The 20,519-nt window shown below is 46.8% G+C and overlaps 1 long non-coding RNA gene across 1 annotated transcript; it reads left to right on the plus strand.

Annotated features, from left to right (window-relative positions):
* The first annotated feature begins 13,046 nt into the window (after nt 1-13,046).
* LOC125946591 (uncharacterized) lies at nt 13,047-16,874 on the plus strand. Its single transcript, XR_007467683.1, has 2 exons — nt 13,047-13,292; nt 16,588-16,874. It is a non-coding gene; the product is annotated as an uncharacterized LOC125946591 (long non-coding RNA).
* The last annotated feature ends 3,645 nt before the right edge of the window (nt 16,875-20,519 follow it).

The raw sequence follows: 20,519 nt of genomic DNA on the forward strand, positions 1-20,519 counted from the left end.
GGGCGTCGAGTCTCTGGTTTTTTACCCCCGTGTAGTTAATTGAACTCCTGGTAGTATGGGTGTCTTCTCCGATGTCTCCGTCTTTGTCTTTAATGGCTTGTATTAATTCGTCATCTGTATCCGAAAACTCGTCCGTGATTCTCTATGATGTTCTGCTTGTCACCGATTTTGATTTTTCTAGGTCTATCCAAGGATTACCCAAGTTTCTGCAGTGCTCAGAGTGTCCTGTAGCGAGCTGCAGAACTGCATCCATCCCTCGGTTGCAATATTGCTAGCGTATTGATACGCCTCCTCCGTTAGAGCAGCGATTCTGCGGAGGAGGTCCCTATTGCGTCTCTGGTTTTTCCACCTCTTCAGCAGACTGCGCCTGCTCTCCAACAGGTGGAGGAGGTGCCTGTCTACTGCAGGCGTCTCTGCTGTTCTTGCGATGCGTTTAGATGTCTGTTTGGGTGACGATCTTAAGTATTCTGACCAGTCCCCCTTCGATTCCGGTACGGAGTCAGGTGGGGGACCATGTCGTCGGAACCTTTCCCAGTCAGTGATCACCATGCACGTCCCCTATGACCCTGCGTAATTTGGGGGTCGAGAGGGAAATTCTGATTATGTGGTGATCACTGCCTAGTTTTTTTTTTCGATGTTTGTCCGGTTGGTGTGCTTAATATTACGTATGAAGGTGAGGTCTGGGAACGTGTCTCTACTTACGCTGTTACCCATCCTCGCAGGCGACTCAACCCTAGTTTGGATACGGCGTGTTCGAGACGCGTTCCCTTGGGAGAATCCCTCGGATAGCCCCAAGTGGTGTTGGGTGCGTCTCTCAGCACCACGAGTCTGTCTCTGGCCCCTGCAATTCTGACTCCGTAAGGAGTTCTGCAAAGTCCTAATTTCTATCTTTAGGAGGACTTTATAAATTTTCTGTCACAGTGCTTGCCCTACCTCTCTTTAGAGGAAGGAGGCTAATTATTCGATTATTTATCTCTAGACTTTCTATATGTTCTACCTTTGCTGCAATGCTCTTTCTAACCAGTGCGGCTACGCGGGGGTAATTAAGATCTCGGAGAGAGTAATATTCCTGTAGTTTGACCATCATTGGGCCAACTTCCTACAGGCATATTACGTCTGTAACTGAACAAGTGACAGACGTAATATGGTAATATATAATGGTTTTCCATAACTTGTTGAGTTATGGAAAACCAACTAGCCCAACAATTAACTATTCTATATTACGTCTGGCTGAATCGGAGCCGAGATTATGTAATTTTGGAGTGCTGCTGCGCGCTCATGAAAAGTGCGACAGTTCCACTGCCAAATCTCTCATTGTTCTGCACTTTTCATATTATTTTTTGCCATGCTGCATGGGCGTATCCGCGTCGTCGCGGCCCGCTTTTGATGGTTTGTCACTAACCAGGGTGGACAGGAGGCGTTTATTTATTGCCCTCTGAAATCCTCCCACGGCTTCCTTAACGGGCCCCTAAACTACCTCAGATATTTTTGAACATTTCAAGTAAACACGCGCATCGAGTTCAGAATGCAGTCACGATCAGCGATGCGATACGCTGCAGCGCTACGCGCCGCGGGCGCGCCACAAAATTAAAAAAAAAAACAATGCCGCCCTTCTCTCCTGGCCTTTCCGGTATCCCCAGCGGTCGTCACGATGTCACCCAACACCCACTATAGACTGTTGTGTCACCAGGGTGCATCTGGTGATGTCTACGGCGGTGACGATGTTCATTGGTCGAACAAGGACCTACGACTTCCGGTTTGTCTGCTAGCAGGTACGCGCGCTCCCTGCTCTTCCTTGTCATGTTGCTCGCCTGTGTGCGCTTGCGAATCGGTAATTACAGCCCGCAACGCAAGTGCCAAATCGCTCGCGTTCCAACACAGTCATGCTTAGCGGTCATATTAGCTGCGCGAACACAGTGCGACAGTGTTGGCCTTTCCAGACGTGCGCGCAACACAGGGTCCATAGCGGCACGCTTCGCACAGGCCGGCACGGAAGCAACAGCGGGTATGTGAGAAGCGCCGAGTCGTGGCTAGGCCGTCCACGTTACCGGTACGGTAACTCGCCGCACGCCGTTTGCCATTCGCGGGCCGCCGTCCGACAGCGGGTTTTGCTCGCGAACGGCGAGATTTCCTTGCCGTACGTAGAGAGGATGAGACCGCGACTGATTTGTGCGGCAGCCTCACCGCTGCTGATCGCTTGACGGCGCCGATATCGTCGCTAGGCCTTTTCCGGTTCCCTTCAGAGCTATAGCGAACGGCGCTTCGAAATGAATTACTGACGCTCACGAGCCGCAATATTTTCTTATCGTTGTTGTCGCTCTTGGCAATAATTGAACACAAAGAAGAAAAAATAATCCCCGCCATCTCCGCGAGGTGAATGCTGATGAGTGGGGCGAAGCTCCAACGCTTATCGGTAAAACCGTGAAACATTCGCCCACACATCATATAAAGACGTGACACGTTGTTATAGGGTGAATGTATATACACTTATATACACAATGTTTATTATTTACATATCGATGCAATTATATACATAATATACATGTGTTGGATACATAATGATATTTTACTTTACGGACCACAAAGAAGGGTTGTTCCGAATGAGCTCTGGAACCCGTTTCCCTTTGAAGATTACAGCTTTGTGGTCGGTGAAGTACGTGGCGAGGGGATCTTAAATTATAGGATGCAATGCAAAGTTGGAGAAGGCAATGTCAATACAGGTCCCTCTGATGGTGGTGGGACGTACGAGGTGCACCAGAGATCATAACGGGACACCATGTGTGGGACTAGCCAGTCGTCAGCCATGATGTCCACGTTGAAATCTGCGACGGGCACGAAAGGACCGTGTTTGAATTCGGTTCTGTATCGATGCATTGCCTTCTCGATGTACGTGATGACGTCTCCCTTGGACAGGTTCGGCGCCTGGTGGCGAGCCAGATGGCGAGCCCGAGCTGCTGCTGCGTTGCGAGCCCGCCGCGCCGCTGCTTTTGCCTCTGGGGTGTTCATGATAAGTAGCTGCGTGAAGATGTTCGCTAACTAGCGCGCGCGCCGAGTGTGCAGCGGAGCCGGGGAGTGCAGGTGTGTACCGCGCTAGAGTCACTGGAAAAAATTTCAGAGCACCGAAAAGGTACGCTGCATGCCGACAACATTGGGTGGCGGTGGCCATATTCCTTCCAGACCGCCGACGCGCTGTAGCGGTGCTAGCGCGCATTGAGTAGCGTTAACTGACGGATTTCCCCCCCCCCCCCCCTCTATAGATCTCGCGTTCCGTTTCGCGAAACTGGATTATTTTTGTGTTTTTCTTCAAGTGGATGTCACAAGTGACACCGAGATATCGACGGTAATGAACGTACTGCGCGGTAAGCGACGGAATGTATAAAATGTGTGGCGATGGTTCCGATGCTCGCGAACCGATGCTCTACGTGTCGCTTTATGGACTTCGTCTTGCGTCAAGTGCTATGTGCAGAGCTGCTGCAAACATACTTGTATGCGCCCAGTGAATTCGCTTGAAACGTCTTTTACGTGAAAACTGGGCCTTGAGGTTGTGTTTGTGCTCAAAACGCAGCTTGACAACCGATGGAATGTGCAGCGGGTGTTCAGGTTGCCTTCATAGTGCTCGTTCGCGTCCAATCGAAGTACAAAAGCAAGCAAATGTAAACAGCTTACTGCTGCGCTGGTTTATCTGTATAGTCGGAGCGAAGTGTGAGCAGTAATACTTATGTAGATTTATAAAGTTGCCTGTCACGTACCAGTGATAAAACGCCAGTAGCCGCTGCAAGCAAACTTCGCAGTCTTGCGGCTACAGGCGAATGCGTGTTTGTAATGTTCTCATCGACTTGTCAAATAAGCTCTCTGAAGGTAACGTTGTAAACGACTGGTTAACAGCTTTTAATTCACGCGAAACTCAAGCAGGTATCCGCATACGGCTATAAAAAATGTGCACGAATGTCTTTTTGTACCTTTGATAACGTGAACCTTTTAGTGCACTTATTTCGAATCTGTTACTGCGTTCTGGAGTATCGTGTTGACATTGCCAGTACTAAACAGTGGTGCGGTTTTCCTATATTTATTTTCCATCGTGCTCCTTTTATGTATACCCTCTATGTGAATCGGATCATGAACACAAAAAGATATCTTCGAAAGAAAAGTTGCGAAGACACGGTAAAAACTAGGTTTCTGAAACGGAATTGTAACATTGAGCACTTCCATTTTTAAATGATGCTCTTATCACTGCACTCACGGCATAAAAAGATGTATGACGCTGTTTATAGAGGTGCTGTACCTGTTGACAAGCATTCATAATCATGCTGTAGCAGGTTTGCAATAAATTACTATTTTACAGCCTCCCTGTATAAGGGACACCATACCATTTGTCCCTGAATTGCTTCATGCTCTCAGCAAAATCTGCCTTTTCAGAACAGCATGCAGTCACAAAGTAAGATGTGGAGGCAAGCAACATATTTATTTCACAACAGTAATATACGCCATCGAAGAAACAGACTTTATTGCAACACCAAGTTTTCACACAATAGCAGGCATTCGACAGTGAAACATCTAGCCCGACGGCTGTGTTTAACATTACAACTGCAGGGTTAATTGTGGACGAACAAAGGAAGCCTCATCCTAGAGTCAATGTTTCTACAAGGGGACTTGGCCTTCGTCAGGATCCCGACAAAGACACATGCTCTTGTCGAAATGTTTGCTCTGGGTTGAGGCTTCCATTATTCATTCATTGTTATGAAAGTCTCCATCTTTTGTTACCCTTTTCATCTTGCCTGAACTGCAAAATTATGCTTTTGAGAAACACTGGCATAATGGGAGTCTAGAAGCTCTATTGACACACCTATACACTAATTAAAGAACACGCCATTAAGATTTTGTACCATGAATATCACCCATGTTTCAGTGATCATGCACACGAACAAACATTGGACATGTGAAAGAAAGCTTTATACATTTTGCACTCTGCTATGTAACAAGTAGGTACTAAATAACCTGCAGGTACACCCTCCAGGTTATTACTTATTTTACAGTAATGAAATAAAATTGCTAGGAAAGCTACTGTAGCTAGGTGCAATACACATGTTTGAAGATGAGATTTTAAAATTTCACTAAGAGCAAGATATAGTAATCATGGACACGCACAATAACAAACACTTGACATGTTAAAAACCTTATACGTTTTGCACTCTGCCACGTCACAAGCAGGCACTTAATAACTTGGAGATACCAAGTTATTACTTACTCCAGGTTATTACTTGTACAATACAGAAATGAACTTGCCAGGAAAGCGACTGTGACTAGGACAAATACATGTAACTTAGTCTATAAATGGGACTTAAAAATATGACAGAGTGACATGTATCGATTATGGACTTGCACAATAACTGCAAATGTGTTATGAAAAGGAATTTATACATTTCAATCTCTGCCATGTCACCAGCAGGGACTAAAGAGTTAGTACACCCTCCAGGTTATATGTATTTCTGCAGTACACAAATAAAATTGCCAGGAAAGCTACTATGACTAGTACAAATAGACATACTCATCTATCAATACAAATTTAAGATATCACAGAGTAAGAGATAGTCAATTGCACACAACTGTAATTTGTAAACAAACGTCCTGTTTAACGTTTCACGACTTCTTCGTTCTGGAGCTTTACGTGCCAGAACCAGTTCTGATTATGAGGCACGCCGTAGCGGAGGGCTCCGGATTAATTTTGACCACCTGGGGTTCTTTAATGTGCACTACAACGCAAGCACATGGGCGTTTTTGCATTTAGCCTCCACCGTTTCACGACTGACACAGAAATTAAAATAAATAGGCAGTAATAAACAATATTGAAATAGTAATAAAAACTCAATAAATCAGCAAAATATGGTTATACTGCCTTTTTCACTTGCTAGGAATGAGATGTCCATTGCTCTGGGTAAGCAGCATCATAGTTAATACATAAAACTATATTCCACTTTAAAATTTTGTCACATTCTACTCTAGGAAATCAAAGTCCACTACCGAGTTTGCACTTCGCTTCTGAAAACTTAAGCTGCATTCACATTTGTTTCACACAGTAAGCTTTAGCTGATAAACTACACTGATACCACGGTATTCGTTATGACCAGAGGTTCTCAAGCAAACAATTATATAAACCCTATAAAAATAGACTTTTTGCAATAGCAGGAAGACCTACAGGGACACTAAAGAGAAACACTAACTGAGCTTTTACTAATAAAGTAATATGTCCAAACGATGTTCTTTTGACAAGTTTTCTCTGCAGGCAGTGGCCATCCATTGTCGCGGAGGTACTCATAACCTCTTGATCTGCAGGCGAGTCGCACTTTTAATGACTCCTGTATTGTTTTGTCAGTCCACGCAGATCACCTCATGGTCCCTTTTTCCAGACAACGCAGTTGATCTTCTGCAAAAGTCTTGTTAAAGGACTGCTGCAGGTTTCTGCATTCTTCTTCAGCCTTGGCTCGTTTTTTCTGTTCCAAGTTTAGTTGCCGTTTTAAAACTAGAACCTCATCCGTTGGGTCATCTTCTGCTGCAAAATAAGTTAATGCCTTATTTAGCAAATAATTCCAACAATAAAATCTTTCGAGAATCTGAAATAAGGATTTAAAATGAATGTGTGGAACTATGATAATAGGTGGTGTTCGAAGTAGCACTTAAGATAAGGTTGAAGATATAGGCTATTTGGTCAATGCTTAAAATACGCAATTTAATTGGCTCTATAACACTGAAGTAAAAAGAGCATCAAGAAACATATTGAGTTGGGCTTGTTTGTATGTACTGGAACGTGACAGAAACACCGCAAATGAGACGATGTCAGGATGTATTGGCACAAGAAGCAAAGATTGCGTAAAGACAGGTTACAAGATATTGTGCAAAATCTTGAAGTTGACGGTGAAGTGGGCAAATTAACGGCATAATTAAGAGCTCTGCTGAACGCAGTGATCCTGGTAAACAACACGGCACACCTGCTAGAAGACATAAGTGAACACGTGAATGTAAAGCATGTGTGAATTTTTTTCATCTGGAAAGCCTAAAATTGGCTTTGAAGCAGATGACTTGTGGCTGATGGAAGTGGCGCCTTTCTACATAAATGTGCAGTTTGCTGCTTTTGCTGTTGCTAGTTGGGTGAGTCTATGCAACTACATTTACCTATGTGTTTACTCACGCAGAATATTTATTGCGAGTAAATCACATATGGTGTTCTATGGCAATAGCCGTAGCTTTAACGGAAGAACATCTCGAAGCCTACAAAGCGCACCGCATGCTTTTGCCATACTTGTTGCCACGTGTTCTACGTGTTTGCCCCACCTTAAATGCTGATCAAAAATCACTCCGAGTGTTTTCACATTCGCGGTCAATTTGTTCTGAGCGATAGAATATGTTTAGATTACGATTGACATATTTTTGGGCGGGTGCAAGAAGAACAGCTTTGGTTTTTTTAGCGTTAATATGTAAGGAATTAGCTTTACTCCACCAATATAGTTTATCAAGGACGCTGTTTGCTAGTTGTGAAAAGTTGTCAGCATTACATGATTGGAATAAAAGACTGGTGTCATCTGCGTATATTATATAGTGTTGTATGTTACTGATGTTTGTTCAATAATTTATATAGATGTTAAACGGTATATTCCCCAATATTCTCCCTTGGAGAACACCAGCTTCTAAATTCAGGGAGTCTGAGTATTCTCCTGAGATGCAAATGTATTGTTTCCTATGGGTTAAGTAAGGCCTTAGAATGTCCAGGGGTAATCCACGGAATCCGTAATGTTCCGAGTTTTTTAGTAGAGTAATATGATTGATCCTGTCAAAGGCTTTGGAAAAATCGATAAATACACCTAACGTAAATTTTTTTCTTCATAGCCGTTCAAGAAAAAATCTTTCTGTGTTAATATAGCTTATGCAGTCCATCGGCCCTTATGAAACCCAAATTGATACGTATGTAATAATGGATATTTTTTACAAAATGACACAACCCTTTTACAGATAACTTTTCTAAGCCCTTTGATATGACAAGGAGCACTGACACCGGCCGATAATTTGACATGACATTTCTGTCCCCTGATTTAAACAAAGCAGTCACCTTCGCCTGTTGAATTTTTGCAGGGAAAACGCCAGTGGACAAGCAAACATTGAATACGTGGGTGAAAGCAGGCACTTTGCTTTATTGTGTACCTGTCATACTGCTATTAAATTTTCCTTTCCTTTTAAAGTGATTACGTACATCACATCACATTGCAAGGAGTCACTGTGTAATTAGTGGCCTTGCCATGTTCAAAAACGAGGCTCTCCTCAAGAGAGGTTGGGGTTAAGTACCTGTGAAATTTTTTTAGAGGGGTAGTTTTCTGAGAAGAAATCATATGCCAAAAACAGACCTGTGGTATCCTGGGTTTGAATATTTAACAGTGGAGAGGATACAAAATACATCATATTTCTTGCCTGAATCCTAGAAGTAGTGAAATATGTAAAATATATTAAATAGCGTCCATGAGCAACTGCAAGCTGTGCACACCTAGACCCAAAACGCACTTTGCTTGCTCCAGTCCATGCAGGCTGTCAGGTGCTTTGTTGAAGCCTCTAGTAGATTCTCAGTGGTGTAGTAATTATCGTCCGCATTTTGCTCAAGTGTGCCCTAGACCTAATTCAGTGATTTGCAGTTGTAACTGGACTGCAGCCTCAGCTTGGGAGGCAAGTGCTAGGGCACATTTTGTAAACTAAGCTACACATAGCATTACCAGTTTGAGCAGAGTCCTGTTAATATATGCGTCACCTTTAGCATCTAGATTTTTAAGCATGGATTCAGAAAAATCTCCAGCACATTCAGTTCCTAGATTTGAAATGCTGTATAAGTTGTCTTCTTCACTGCGTTTGTGCTTGGCTTCTGTCCAAATGGGAGAGCACTTCTGCATAGCACATCAGGGACCATTCGTATTTACATGCCTTCCTTTTATTTATCTTACCTACAATCAAGAGCAAAAGTATATAGCACATGAATGTGCTGTGCGTGAACTTAACTTACATTGCCATGTTTGGTACCACAGTGCACATAGCTGGTGTTGGTTCATTCAAACTAAGCATTACTACAACCTTTAACTGTAGGTATTATGGTGAGAGAGCAGAGAAATGGATATTCAAAGACAGTTGGGCACATTGAGATGACATCTTTTTGTTTGTGAAAAGGTGAAAGATACACAAAATGGGACAGAACACATGCACTTTCATCTTTTCTCACACAAGAAAAAATGCTGGAGGAATAAGGTTTCTTCATTGGGCCATAGAAACTATATGTTATGTTTGCTCTCAAATATAATTCTGATTCGTTGGATTTGTTCTTGTGCTGTGTTTATTTTCTTGAGTGTGCTTTACTTTTTAGACGTTAATGTTTGAAACTCGTTTTTATTTTCACAGACTGAACATCCCACGTCTTGGTTTGACTTCCTGGTACAGGATACTTGCACTTGGCATGGAGTGATGAAGCAGAACAGTGTACTTTTATTAAATACACAGATTTCACTAGTATAGAAGTAGTTTATCAAAAAAACATGTGTGCTGAAAATAAACTGTTGCTACCTGCATTCCTCATTGTCTAATTATGCTTGCATCCCTGTATACACTTCAGCAAAACCACTTATATGGGGAATTTATTGTGATAAGTGCTTGTGAGAGTTTTCGGGAAGAGCATTGAACCCTTTTTACTGGTGCACTGGTAAAATGTGTACATGCTGTAAAATTGAAACACCAGGCGGAATAGCAAACACCAATGCTTGATGCGGCATTTGTTGGACTTGTATGTCGGCAATTTTTCCATTTCAATTGTCCTAGAGTATATACTGTAGGACAGAGCATGTTAGCACTACAAAGCACCCATCTTTTATGTTAGGTATACATTACCACAGGCTTTTTAAATGTGGTCACAAGAGAAATGCTGGCTTTAATGAGAAACTAAACATGAAGGAAGCTGTGAAACTCTATTGAGAAATTACGCAATGTGTAGTGTTTACTCAGTTCAGATAATATCCAAAGGTGCCCTAAAGCCTTGATAGCTGTGGATGAGGGAACAGTTATAGCCCTATTTGGAGCATGAGAAATAAATTAAGATGGAAACCTGAGTAACAACTGGTAATGCAATTAAATAATCTCGCTACACCTCTAAAAATGAGGCAGTGAAATGAAATTGGCGTCACAATTTTCGTTACTTCATTTCGCTTCAGTATACTGATAGTAACAACACAAAAAAGTGGAGGGGGTGGTGCACATTACAGAAATGCTAGTCTGTTTTTTTTTATATTCTGCCTCATCTACATTCAAAGTTCAGTGAACATGAAAAGCCACAGTGAAGCCATTGGTAGAGCCTGTATGGTGCATAACAGTGGTAATCACCAACCTAACTGCTTGGGTTTACAGTGCCTTACTTATACACACCTATTTAAGCGTTGAACTATTCGAAGATTGATTAAGGTGACCAACATACTGAACAAGTAGTTTACTGTGTAAATTACCTAGGGAAGGGTGATGAGCAAAACGAGAACAGAGTGAGAGGAGGAGCCAACGTTTCGACAAGTCCACTTGTCCAAACGTTGGCTCCTGCTCTCACCTTGTTCTCGTTTTGCTCATCGTCTTGAATTGCCATCCCCCGCATTCGCCACGTTTTCCATGGGGAAAGGCAGAAAGATAGGACAGAGCATAGTCGGTGTATTCTGGTAAGTGTCCACCGAGTGGACATATCTATGTCAGCTGCTGCTTAAGTTCTGATTGGCTGGGCTGGGGCACGCGTGAGACGGAGGCAGGAGCCCCCAGCCAATCAACACTGCAGCAGCAGATGAAATGGACATGTTCACTAGGTGATTACTTTCAGCACGCCCCCCCCCCCCCCCCCCGCAGTTCTGTCTGTGACCAGCATGCCTGGTATGCCACCCTTGCTTTCAATGTCTGTCGTTATCAGCAAAAGTATCAAAGAACTAGGTTTGTGCATGAGAAGTTTTCCTGAGGGTGTCTGCCGCGAAGCCAGTGGTGGTAATCACAAGAAATGTGGACGGATCCAGAGTAGCATCAAAGGAGAAGCCTTCATCGAAACAAATATGGAGGGGGGTTACTGCATGCTCAAATTTGTCAGCTCACAAGTTTGCCAAGACCGAGTCGTGTCAGTAGTTGATGAAGCCTACATGGTTAATCAATAACCACAGAGGCTAAAATTATTTAGGTACTGTTTATGAGGAGTGCATATTTGCTGGAAATTTCTTAGGATAGGATAGGAATAAACTTTATTCGTCCAGCGGTTAAGGCTGTTGGTGCCCGGGACTAGGCTGCCAGGGAAATCTCTTATTATTGTTATTATTATCTTTTATATTAAGTATTTTAGGAAGGAGATAAAAACGGCCGGCTTCTTTGTTATTGGGCATCATGAAGCGATATCCAGACTGGGTGATTAGTTCCTGGGACAGCAGCTGCACTATTGTATTTTGGACAAGGTTGCTGTAAACCGAAGTTGGGTTAGAGTAGAGTTTTCTGTAATGGGCGTGGTTGCTCAGTTGTTTGAAGGCTTCTTTTTTGTACTTTTCTATTGGCCAGATTACGATACTACCGCCTTTTCTGCTGGTTTTATTACAATATCCTTTCTTTCCGCGAGTTCTTTAAGAATTTTGTGTTCAGTGGTGGACAAATTTTTGCGCTTGCGGCAATGTCTTGTTGACATTGCCGTTTCCTTTGAGATGAGTTTTATGTATAGATCAAGGTCTGGGCTCTGTTCGGCTTCCGGTGTCCACGTCCTAAAATACATAAGGTTCCCGTACAAGAAATATTTACAGCAGAAATCCCAGGCAGGCCTATACTATCAAATAACAACACACCCACCGAGTCACTATCTACATTCTTAAATCACCTTCTGTCAAACATCCCAACCACCCTAGCATAATTTGTTCAAGATACGCCACACTTCCTTCGAATTATCGACTCGATTAACGCTAACCATATTCTCTCCGACCATGCCATTCTAGTACCTTTAGATGTTTCTGCTCTTTATACTAAGATACCCATGCGCGAAGGAATTGAAGCCGTGTCGAAGTCCCTCGCAATCAATCCTCAGGCACACGCTCCCGAAGTTTACCTGTCACTTCTAGAGTTCTTACGCTCAACTATTTCGAATTCGATTGTATTCACTACCTACAAACTTTCGGCACAAGCTTGGAAACACCGTTCGCTCCCACGTATGCCAACATTTTCATGGGACAGCTTGAAGTACACCTGATAAAATTATACCCTCTAAAACCTCACACCTACTTGCGTTACATTGACGACATATTCATAATATGGGAACACGGCACAAACGCGCTAACCGACCTAATTAGCCATTTCAACCGCTTTCACTGGAGTATTAAGTTTACTGCTCACCACTCTCCTAGACAGATCAACTTCCTCGACACGACGGTTTACATAGAACATGGAAAACTGAGAACAACACTTTACCGGAAGCCTACGGATAGCCAGCAGTATTTAGACTACACCAGTCATCAACCGCGACATTGCAAGCGAGGAATTTTTGTCGGGCAATCGAAACGAATAAGAAGAATCTGTAGCGACAACAACGATTATATCCACCACCTAAATGGCCTTAAAGTAACGCTAGCGAAACGAAACCATCCAGAAATTTCTCTCGACCAGGCTTATGACGTCGCGTCAAGATTAGAGAGGCAGTCGGCATTAGCTCAGAAACAACCTATACCAAAATCTGATAGACCACCAGCCTTTATAACAAAATATTCTAGCGCCCTCCCAACATAAACAACATCCTACGAAAATACCACCCAATATTATCAAGTAACGAGCGTCTGAGAAAAGCGTTCCCGGATGTACCAAGGTGTGATAGGAATAGACCCTGTTTCAATTGCGCGGGCGAATCTGCGTGACTGTTCTGGTGCGCGATGGACGAGGAAGAGGAAGAGCCGGAGCCAGGCGCTGAAGGGACAGCCATGTCACCATCCTGAGCTGCTTGGTCTGGGCTTTCGTCCCGAACGAGCCGAGCAGTCCACGTGCTCCAGGCCGGTGTTCCTGGTTGAGCTGGAAGAGCGGTCCGGGCTGTCGCTGCACCTGGGCTGAGCCTGTGTCCGGTCTGAGCCTGTGCTTGTTCTGGGCTTTCTTCCCGAACGAGTCGAGCTGTCCATCTACCCTGGGCCGGTGTTCCTGGGTGAGCTGGAAAACAGGCCTGGCTGTTCGTGTGCCTGATCCGGCTTGCTCCACTGCTGTGTGGGCATATGACGCCGGCGTGTTCCGGTGCAGCCGAGGTGTGTTCCGGTGCAGCCGTGGCGGGCTGACGTGCCGACCCAGCTGTCACGCGAGTGGCTCGTCGTGTGCCGGGCCTCCGCCCGGGCCTCCATCCCCTGCGCCACCCGCTGCTAGAGTCATCACTGCGACTCCTCGTGATGTGAGTGTGTGATACCGACACGCTATTAGACTCCATGCGAAAGTGACGCTGTATAAGCGACAGACAACTAGAAGCCAATTCTGTATGTTATCGTGTTCGTCGTCCTAGTCTCGTCTCCGTGTCATTAAAGTCTCTCTGTGTTCATTGTGCCATTTTTGTGTGGTTGAGGCCTGAGCCCACAACATAATCATCACAATTTTGGCGAGCCTGCCAGGATTCTCAAGCGCACAGGAGGAACGATGGAGATTGAGAGGTTGTACGCTATAGGGAAAGACTTAGGAATGACAGGAGCGGAGCTGAAGCACTGGGTTGACGCAGAAATCGCGAGAGAACGGGACCAGCGCGCCCAACATCGCGAAGACGTGAAAGCGCAGGCAGAACTAGAGCGCCTACGATTGGAAGCGGAAGAACGACTGCTAAGACTCAAGATCGAGCTCCAGGAAACGACTGCTGGCGCACAAGGCGCGTTGAGTGACCCAGCGACGCAACAGTCGATTACCAGGGCGGCTCCTGAGGTATTCAGTCCTCATAAGTTGATCCCCCCGTTTAACGAAGACCGAGATGATTTAGACGCGTACTTACAACGTTTTGAGCGAGTGGCGACTAGTCAAGAATGGCCCCGTTCAAAATGGACACTCTCCCTCAGCCTTTGCCTCATAGGAGAAGCGTTGACGGTCATAGGACAACTTGATTCGAATGCAGCCGCAGACTACAACCAGCTGAAGGCTACTCTCCTTCAGCGGTTTCGGTGCACCGCTGAGGGATACCGAGAAAAGTTTCGAACCGCAAGGCCCGAAGACCACGAGACTGGCGTGCAATATGCAGGAAGAATATCAGGCTACTTCGACCGCTGGGTTGAAATGTCCCACACTGAGAGGACCTCCGACTCCCTCAGGGACGCCATGATTGCTGAACAATTTTTGGGAAGATGTTCTGCGTGGCTGCGAGTGTTCCTTAAAGAAATAAAGTGTAATACCCTCGCTACATTGTCAAAGAATGCTGATTGTTTTTAAGAGGCACATGACCTGACCAATCTAGGTGGCGAGAAGTTCTCCAATGAGTTCGCGTTAGACTCTGCTCGCAAGACGGCAACCCCAACGGCGGCGCCGAGGACAACTAATCGATGTTTCATTTGTGATAAAGCAGGACATCGAGCTTCGGAGTGCTGGTTCCGGACTAAAGAAAACCCTGATGGTCATGAATGATCCGGCGGAAAGGAACAAGGTGAACCCTCGAGTAGGAAAAATCAAGGACAAGCTGCGTGTATGCTGGCTCCGTCGCAAACCAAAAAACCGACAAAAGAGCGTGGTGGATACGTCGTGCTTCAAGACGGCGAAAGAGTCCCAATAGTCACCTTGACGTTAATGCCACCAGGCCCCAAATGTGACGGTACAAATCTGCCAGTGGGAAGAGGCTTCCTCGAATCACAACCAGTGTCTGTCATACGAGACACTGGCTGCAATAACGTGGTACTGCGGCTCTCTTTGGTACCTGAGGAAAAAATGACGGGAACAAAAGGCGCAGTATTCTTGCTTGACCGCACGATTCGGTACTTGCCGGAAACATTAGTACATTTGGACACGCCATTCTTTACAGGCGTCGCGCGAGATAAATGTATGCGCGACTCTTTGTATGACGTGGTACTGGGAAACATTGAGGGTGCCCGCCCCCCGAATGACCCGACCAGTTCATGGTATCCACAGAAAGCTTACAGCGAGAGGAGGAGTTACCCTGCCATGAGGATGTCATTCACTACTCAGTCAGAGCTACGAGCCATAGAGGACCACACGCTGTCCCAAGCTAACAACACAGCCGCCTCCTCAAGACAAACAGAAGACGATGAAGAATCTGGTGCAGAGCTCATCGCTGTTTCCAAGGAAAGGAATACACCGTCGCTTCCCATACTGCGTGTTATGCAAACCGCAGTCACTGAAATCGAGCAAAGCAAATTAAAAGCTTTACAGAAGGACGATGACTCTCTGGGGCATTGCTTCGAAAAGGTCGGCAAGATGATGATTGCGGATGGCCACGAAGACGAATATTACATGATGGCGGTTTATACAGGAAACACAAAGTGTCAGGTGGAAAAATACTCGATCAATTAGTGGTGCCGAGAGATCTTCGGGTGAACGTGATGAAGCTTGCGCATGAAGGGATCCTCGCCTGCCACCAGGGTGTGAAGAGAACGGTGGATCGGATCATTTCTAAACATTACTGGCGAGGGGTCCAGTCGGAGACGAAACGGTTTGTTAAATCGTGCGACGTCTGTCAACGAACGGTGCCAGGCCATTTAGTTGGACGCGCTCCACTAGCGACAATGCCTGTATGTGACAACGATGAAAGGTTGTCCGAACCGGCTGAATTGGCAGACACCGCACACAGACATTTATAGGACACTTTTTGATACGCACGGACGCCTCTTTGAGAAGTCTCGGAGAAGTTATTTCGCAACAACACGACGGAAGCTGGCTCCCCGTGTCCTACGCTAGCCGGAAGTTTCTCCCGCGGGAAGCTGCCTATCCCACAACTGAGAAGGAGTGCCTTGTCATAGTGTAGGGGGTACAGAAATTTCATGTGTACCTTTACGGTCTCCCGTTCATCCTGCAGCCGGAGCAGCAACTACTGCGATACCTCAATTCCGCGACGTACGTGAATATTATAGCGTGAAGTGAGTGACTTTCGATACTCCTCCGGGCGACACCCCTCCTCGACTTCTTGAACTTGGGGGGAAATGTGATAGGAATAGTCCCTGTTTCAATTGCGCGGCCCAATCTGCGTGACTGTTCTGGTGCGCGATGGACGAGGAAGAAGAAGAGCCGGAGCCAGGCTCTGAAGGGACAGCCATGTCACCAGCCTGAGCTGCTTGGTCTGGGCTTTCGTCCCGAACGAGCCGAGCAGTCCACGTGCCCCAGGCTGGTGTTCCTGGTTGAGCTGGGAGAGCGGTCCGGGCTGTCGCTGCACCTGGGCTGAGCCTGTGCCCGGTCTGAGCCTGTGCTCGGTCTGGGCTTTCGTCCTGAACGAGCCGAGCTGTCCATCTACCCTGGGCCGGTGTTCCTGGGTGAGCTGGAAAACAGGCCTGGCTGTTCGTGTGCCTGATCCGGCTTGCTCCACTGCTGTGTGGGCACATGACGCCGGCGTGTTCCGGTGCAGCCGAGGCGTGTTCCGGTGCAGCCGTGGCGGGCTGACGTCTCGACCCAGCTGTCACGCGAGTGGCTCGTCGTGTGCCGGGCCTCCGCCCCGGCCTCCATTCCCTGCGCCACCCGCTGCTAGAGTCATCACTGCGACTCCTCGTGATGTGAGTGTGTGATACCGACACGCTATTAGACTCCATGCGAAAGTGACGCTGTATAAGCGACAGACAACTAGAAGCCAATTCTGTGTGTTATCGTGTTCGTCGTCCTAGTCTCGTCTCCGTGTCATTAAAGCCTCTCTGTGTTCATTGTGCCATCTTTCTGTGGTTGAGGCCTGAGTCCACAACATAATCATCACACAAGGGTTACCTATCGCCGCAACAGAAACTTTAAAGACATGTTAGTGCATTCAAAAGTCAGCCAACATCATTCCCCCGTTATAAAAGCATGTTCTCGCCCCAGGTGCAAAACCTGCAAGCACCTTCAAAGTGACCTTAAAATTAAAAGTACCGCAAATGGCTGCCCACACGAAGTGAAAACTATATATAGGTTTACTTGCACTAGCTCCGATGAAATTTATATGCTTGAGTGTTCCTTCTGTAAGAAGCAATATATCGGTGAAACGGGACAGTCAATGAACATATATCAGGCTAAACGGACATCACACGGACACAGCTAAAAAGCTTCCCAAAGCCGTCGCCGAGCATTTCAACCAATCAGGTCATAACTTTGATGAACTTAAACTCTACATACTACAGTCAAATTTTCGTTCTGCGCGAGACAGAAAATATAGAGAATCGTACCTCATTCATAAGTTCAATACACTGCAACCAATAGGCATGAACGTTTCAAAGGGAGCTTTAGAATCTATTCGCTATGCTAACTTGAAAAGCATAGGCTTAGTTATGGTTCATTGAGTTGTGTAGTTGGTCCTTTTTTTTCTTTTTTTGTTTTTTGTTATTCGATTGTCAATAATATTCCAACCTCTCTTTGCTTTCACTCAATCCTTTCGTCCGGTTATCTACATATCTACGCCCTGCTCCCCCGCTTTATCATTTTTTTCGTGCGCCTGAACACCATTTTACCACCGCTACTTTTGTCAGACACGATAGTTCACTGACCTCCAGCGGAGCAGATCACCCCCCCCCCCCCCCACCACCACCACCCCTCTTGTCCAGACCCCTTGCATGAAAAGAGGAACCTGCCATGACACTTCAACCTGCTAACACACGGCGCTGCCTAAAACTCTTCCACCGACTATGAGTAGTGCATTATATTTCTTTTCAATTCTACACCCTCGCTGCTAACACACTCTCACTCGTTAACTCACCCACCCGCCTTACCTTCTCTCCGCTTTAGAAGAACCCTACCTATATAGTGACAGGCAGGCAGGCAAAGAACTTTATTATTATCCGGAGGCGGCGCTCGACCCCCATTAGGGGGTGACACCGGTGGGCCACTCCCACGACGGGACGGGGAGGTTAAACTCCACGGCCATGTCGCGGGCCCTCTGGATGGCCCTAAGCTGGTCTCTTTTGTCTTGGCTAGTGAGAAGATAGTTCCAGTCCGCCTCCGTAGAGGGAGACTCGCTGCTCTCGCGCAACGTAGGGCATTGCCACAGCATGTGTTGTAAGGTACATTTGGGGTGGCCACAGCGCGGGCACCCCGGCTCTATGCCATCCATGTATTTCGAACATTTTAGAGGCGATGCATACGCCTCCGTCTGTAACAGACGTAGAGTGATAGACTGAGCTCTGTTTAAGTTTGGGTGCGGGAGTGGGTACTTCCGCCGCTCCAATTGGTAATGTTTGCAGATTTCAGTAAAGGTTAACAACGGGTCTCTGAAGTACCTAGTAACGTCCTCAGCCTCCGAGTGGTTCTCCCCGACGCGGAATGTGAGACCTCGCGCCCGGGAATGAGCCAACTCGTTGGCATTAAGGATGGTTCCGTGTACGTGTCGGCCAACGTGTGCCGGGAACCAGATGATGTGCTTTTTGTCTGACCAATTAGCAGCATAGAGAACGCGCGCGGCTTCCCGACAAACCGAGCCCGTCATGAAGGCCCGTGCGGTTGCGCGCGAATCTGTGTAAATGGCGGTGCGGTCGGTGGCAGCGAGAGCTAGTGCCACAGCGACCTGCTCGGCACGATCAGCGTTTGAATTTAATAAAGTCATAGACGACAAGTGTTCGCCTTTGATTGTTGTTACAACCGAGACAAAGTGGTCCGTATATCCGTACTGCGCTGCGTCTACGAAGGCCACGTTATCCTCCATGGCGGCTGCGGTACTGAGTAGGGCTCGCGCCCGTGCCTGACGTCTTCCCACGTTATGTGTGGGATGCATGTTACGGGGTATCGGTAATACCGTAAATTTTGCGCGCAGCTCTTCGGGGAGCTGTCGCGGGCTTTCTTGGGTTACGGGAGATTGGAGCCCGAGGTGTGCTAGTAACCGTCGCCCAGCTTCAGTGGAAGACAGCCTTACAATTTGAGAGACTTTTTGAGCTTCTACTATTTCTTTGAATGTGTTATGAATGCCTAGCTCGTTGAGCTTGGTCGTGCGGGTGCTGCCCGGTAACCCGAGCACCTGTTTAACGCACCGGCGGATGATCACGTCGAGACGGCGTACATCTCCTTTTTGCCACAGGTGGGCGGGAGCCACATAGTTGATGTGGCTCATGAGGAACGCGTGGAATAGTCTGCGGAGATTCTCCTCAGACAGTCCCCCGCGCTTGTTAGCTACTCTGTTAATTAATTTAGCCATTGCTTCGGCCTTCTTAGAAATGTGAGTGATACTGGCGTCGTTATGGCCGTTGGCTTGAATGACCATGCCTAGAATGCGAACTTGGTCCACCGTGGGGATCGCTGTACCGTCCGTCGTCAGGACGCTGATTTCCGCGTATGCGTCTCTGCGCGCCTTGTATTTCGGGCGGTAGAGTAGTAATTCTGATTTCTCTGCCGATAGCGAGAGACCGGCCTGCCGTAAGAACGTTTGTACCATGTTGACCGCTTCTTGCAGTCGCTCCTCGATATGGCCGTCACTGCCGCTCGTACTCCAGACGGTGATATCGTCTGCGTAGAAGGCGTGGCTGATGCCGTCGATCTGTGAGAGTTGTCGCGACAGAGCGCGCATGGAGAGGTTGAACAGGAACGGAGAGATCACGGCCCCTTGGGGTGTGCCCCTCGGTCCCAGGTTGAACTGCTTCGAGCCCATCGAGCCGAGTTGGATTGTAGCTGTCCTGTCGCGTAGGAAAGAGCTAACGTAGTTGTAGAAACGAGTACCTAATCCTGCCTCGCGAATCGAGTTGAGGATGTGAGAGTGGTTTACGTGGTCGAACGCCTTCTCGAGGTCGAGCGCTAGGATGGCTCTAGTGTCTCTGGTGATCTTATCCATGAGCTCGTATTTGAGCATCAGCATTACGTCCTGCGTGGACATGGACGGGCGAAAGCCAATTTGGTTGATCGGTAGAATCTGACGCTCCTCTACGAATTTCGTGACTCGCTTGAGGATTACGTGTTCGGCCACCTTACCCACACAGGACGTGAGCGAGATGGGACGAAGTGAGCCTAGCGCTAAGGGTTTACCCGGCTTGGGGATAAGTATGACGGTTGCCTCGCGCCATGAAGGCGGGACGTTACCTGTCTCCCAGATTTTGTTAATGTGCTCGGTGAGAAGTTGTATGTCCTCCTCGGCGAAATTTTTAAGAAGCTTATTCTGTATACCGTCGGGACCCGGGGCCGAGCGGCAGTTGAGTTCGGAGAGGACCGCCTTAACCTCGGCGCAAGTGAAGGGGGATCCTAGTGGATCCTCCTCCGTAGCGTCCGGGGCAGGCGGGTAATCGGATGGGGAGCTAGGTTCGGTACATAGGTAACGCGCAGCTAGCTCGTCGGTGATTTGAGTGTCGGTCTTACCCGAGATTTTGAGTTTGTGGATTAGTCTGTCTATCGTGAGTTGTTGGGAT

Source organism: Dermacentor silvarum, chromosome 7 (genome assembly GCF_013339745.2).
Source record: "Dermacentor silvarum isolate Dsil-2018 chromosome 7, BIME_Dsil_1.4, whole genome shotgun sequence".
In the NCBI taxonomy this organism is placed as follows: Eukaryota; Metazoa; Arthropoda; class Arachnida; order Ixodida; family Ixodidae; genus Dermacentor; species Dermacentor silvarum.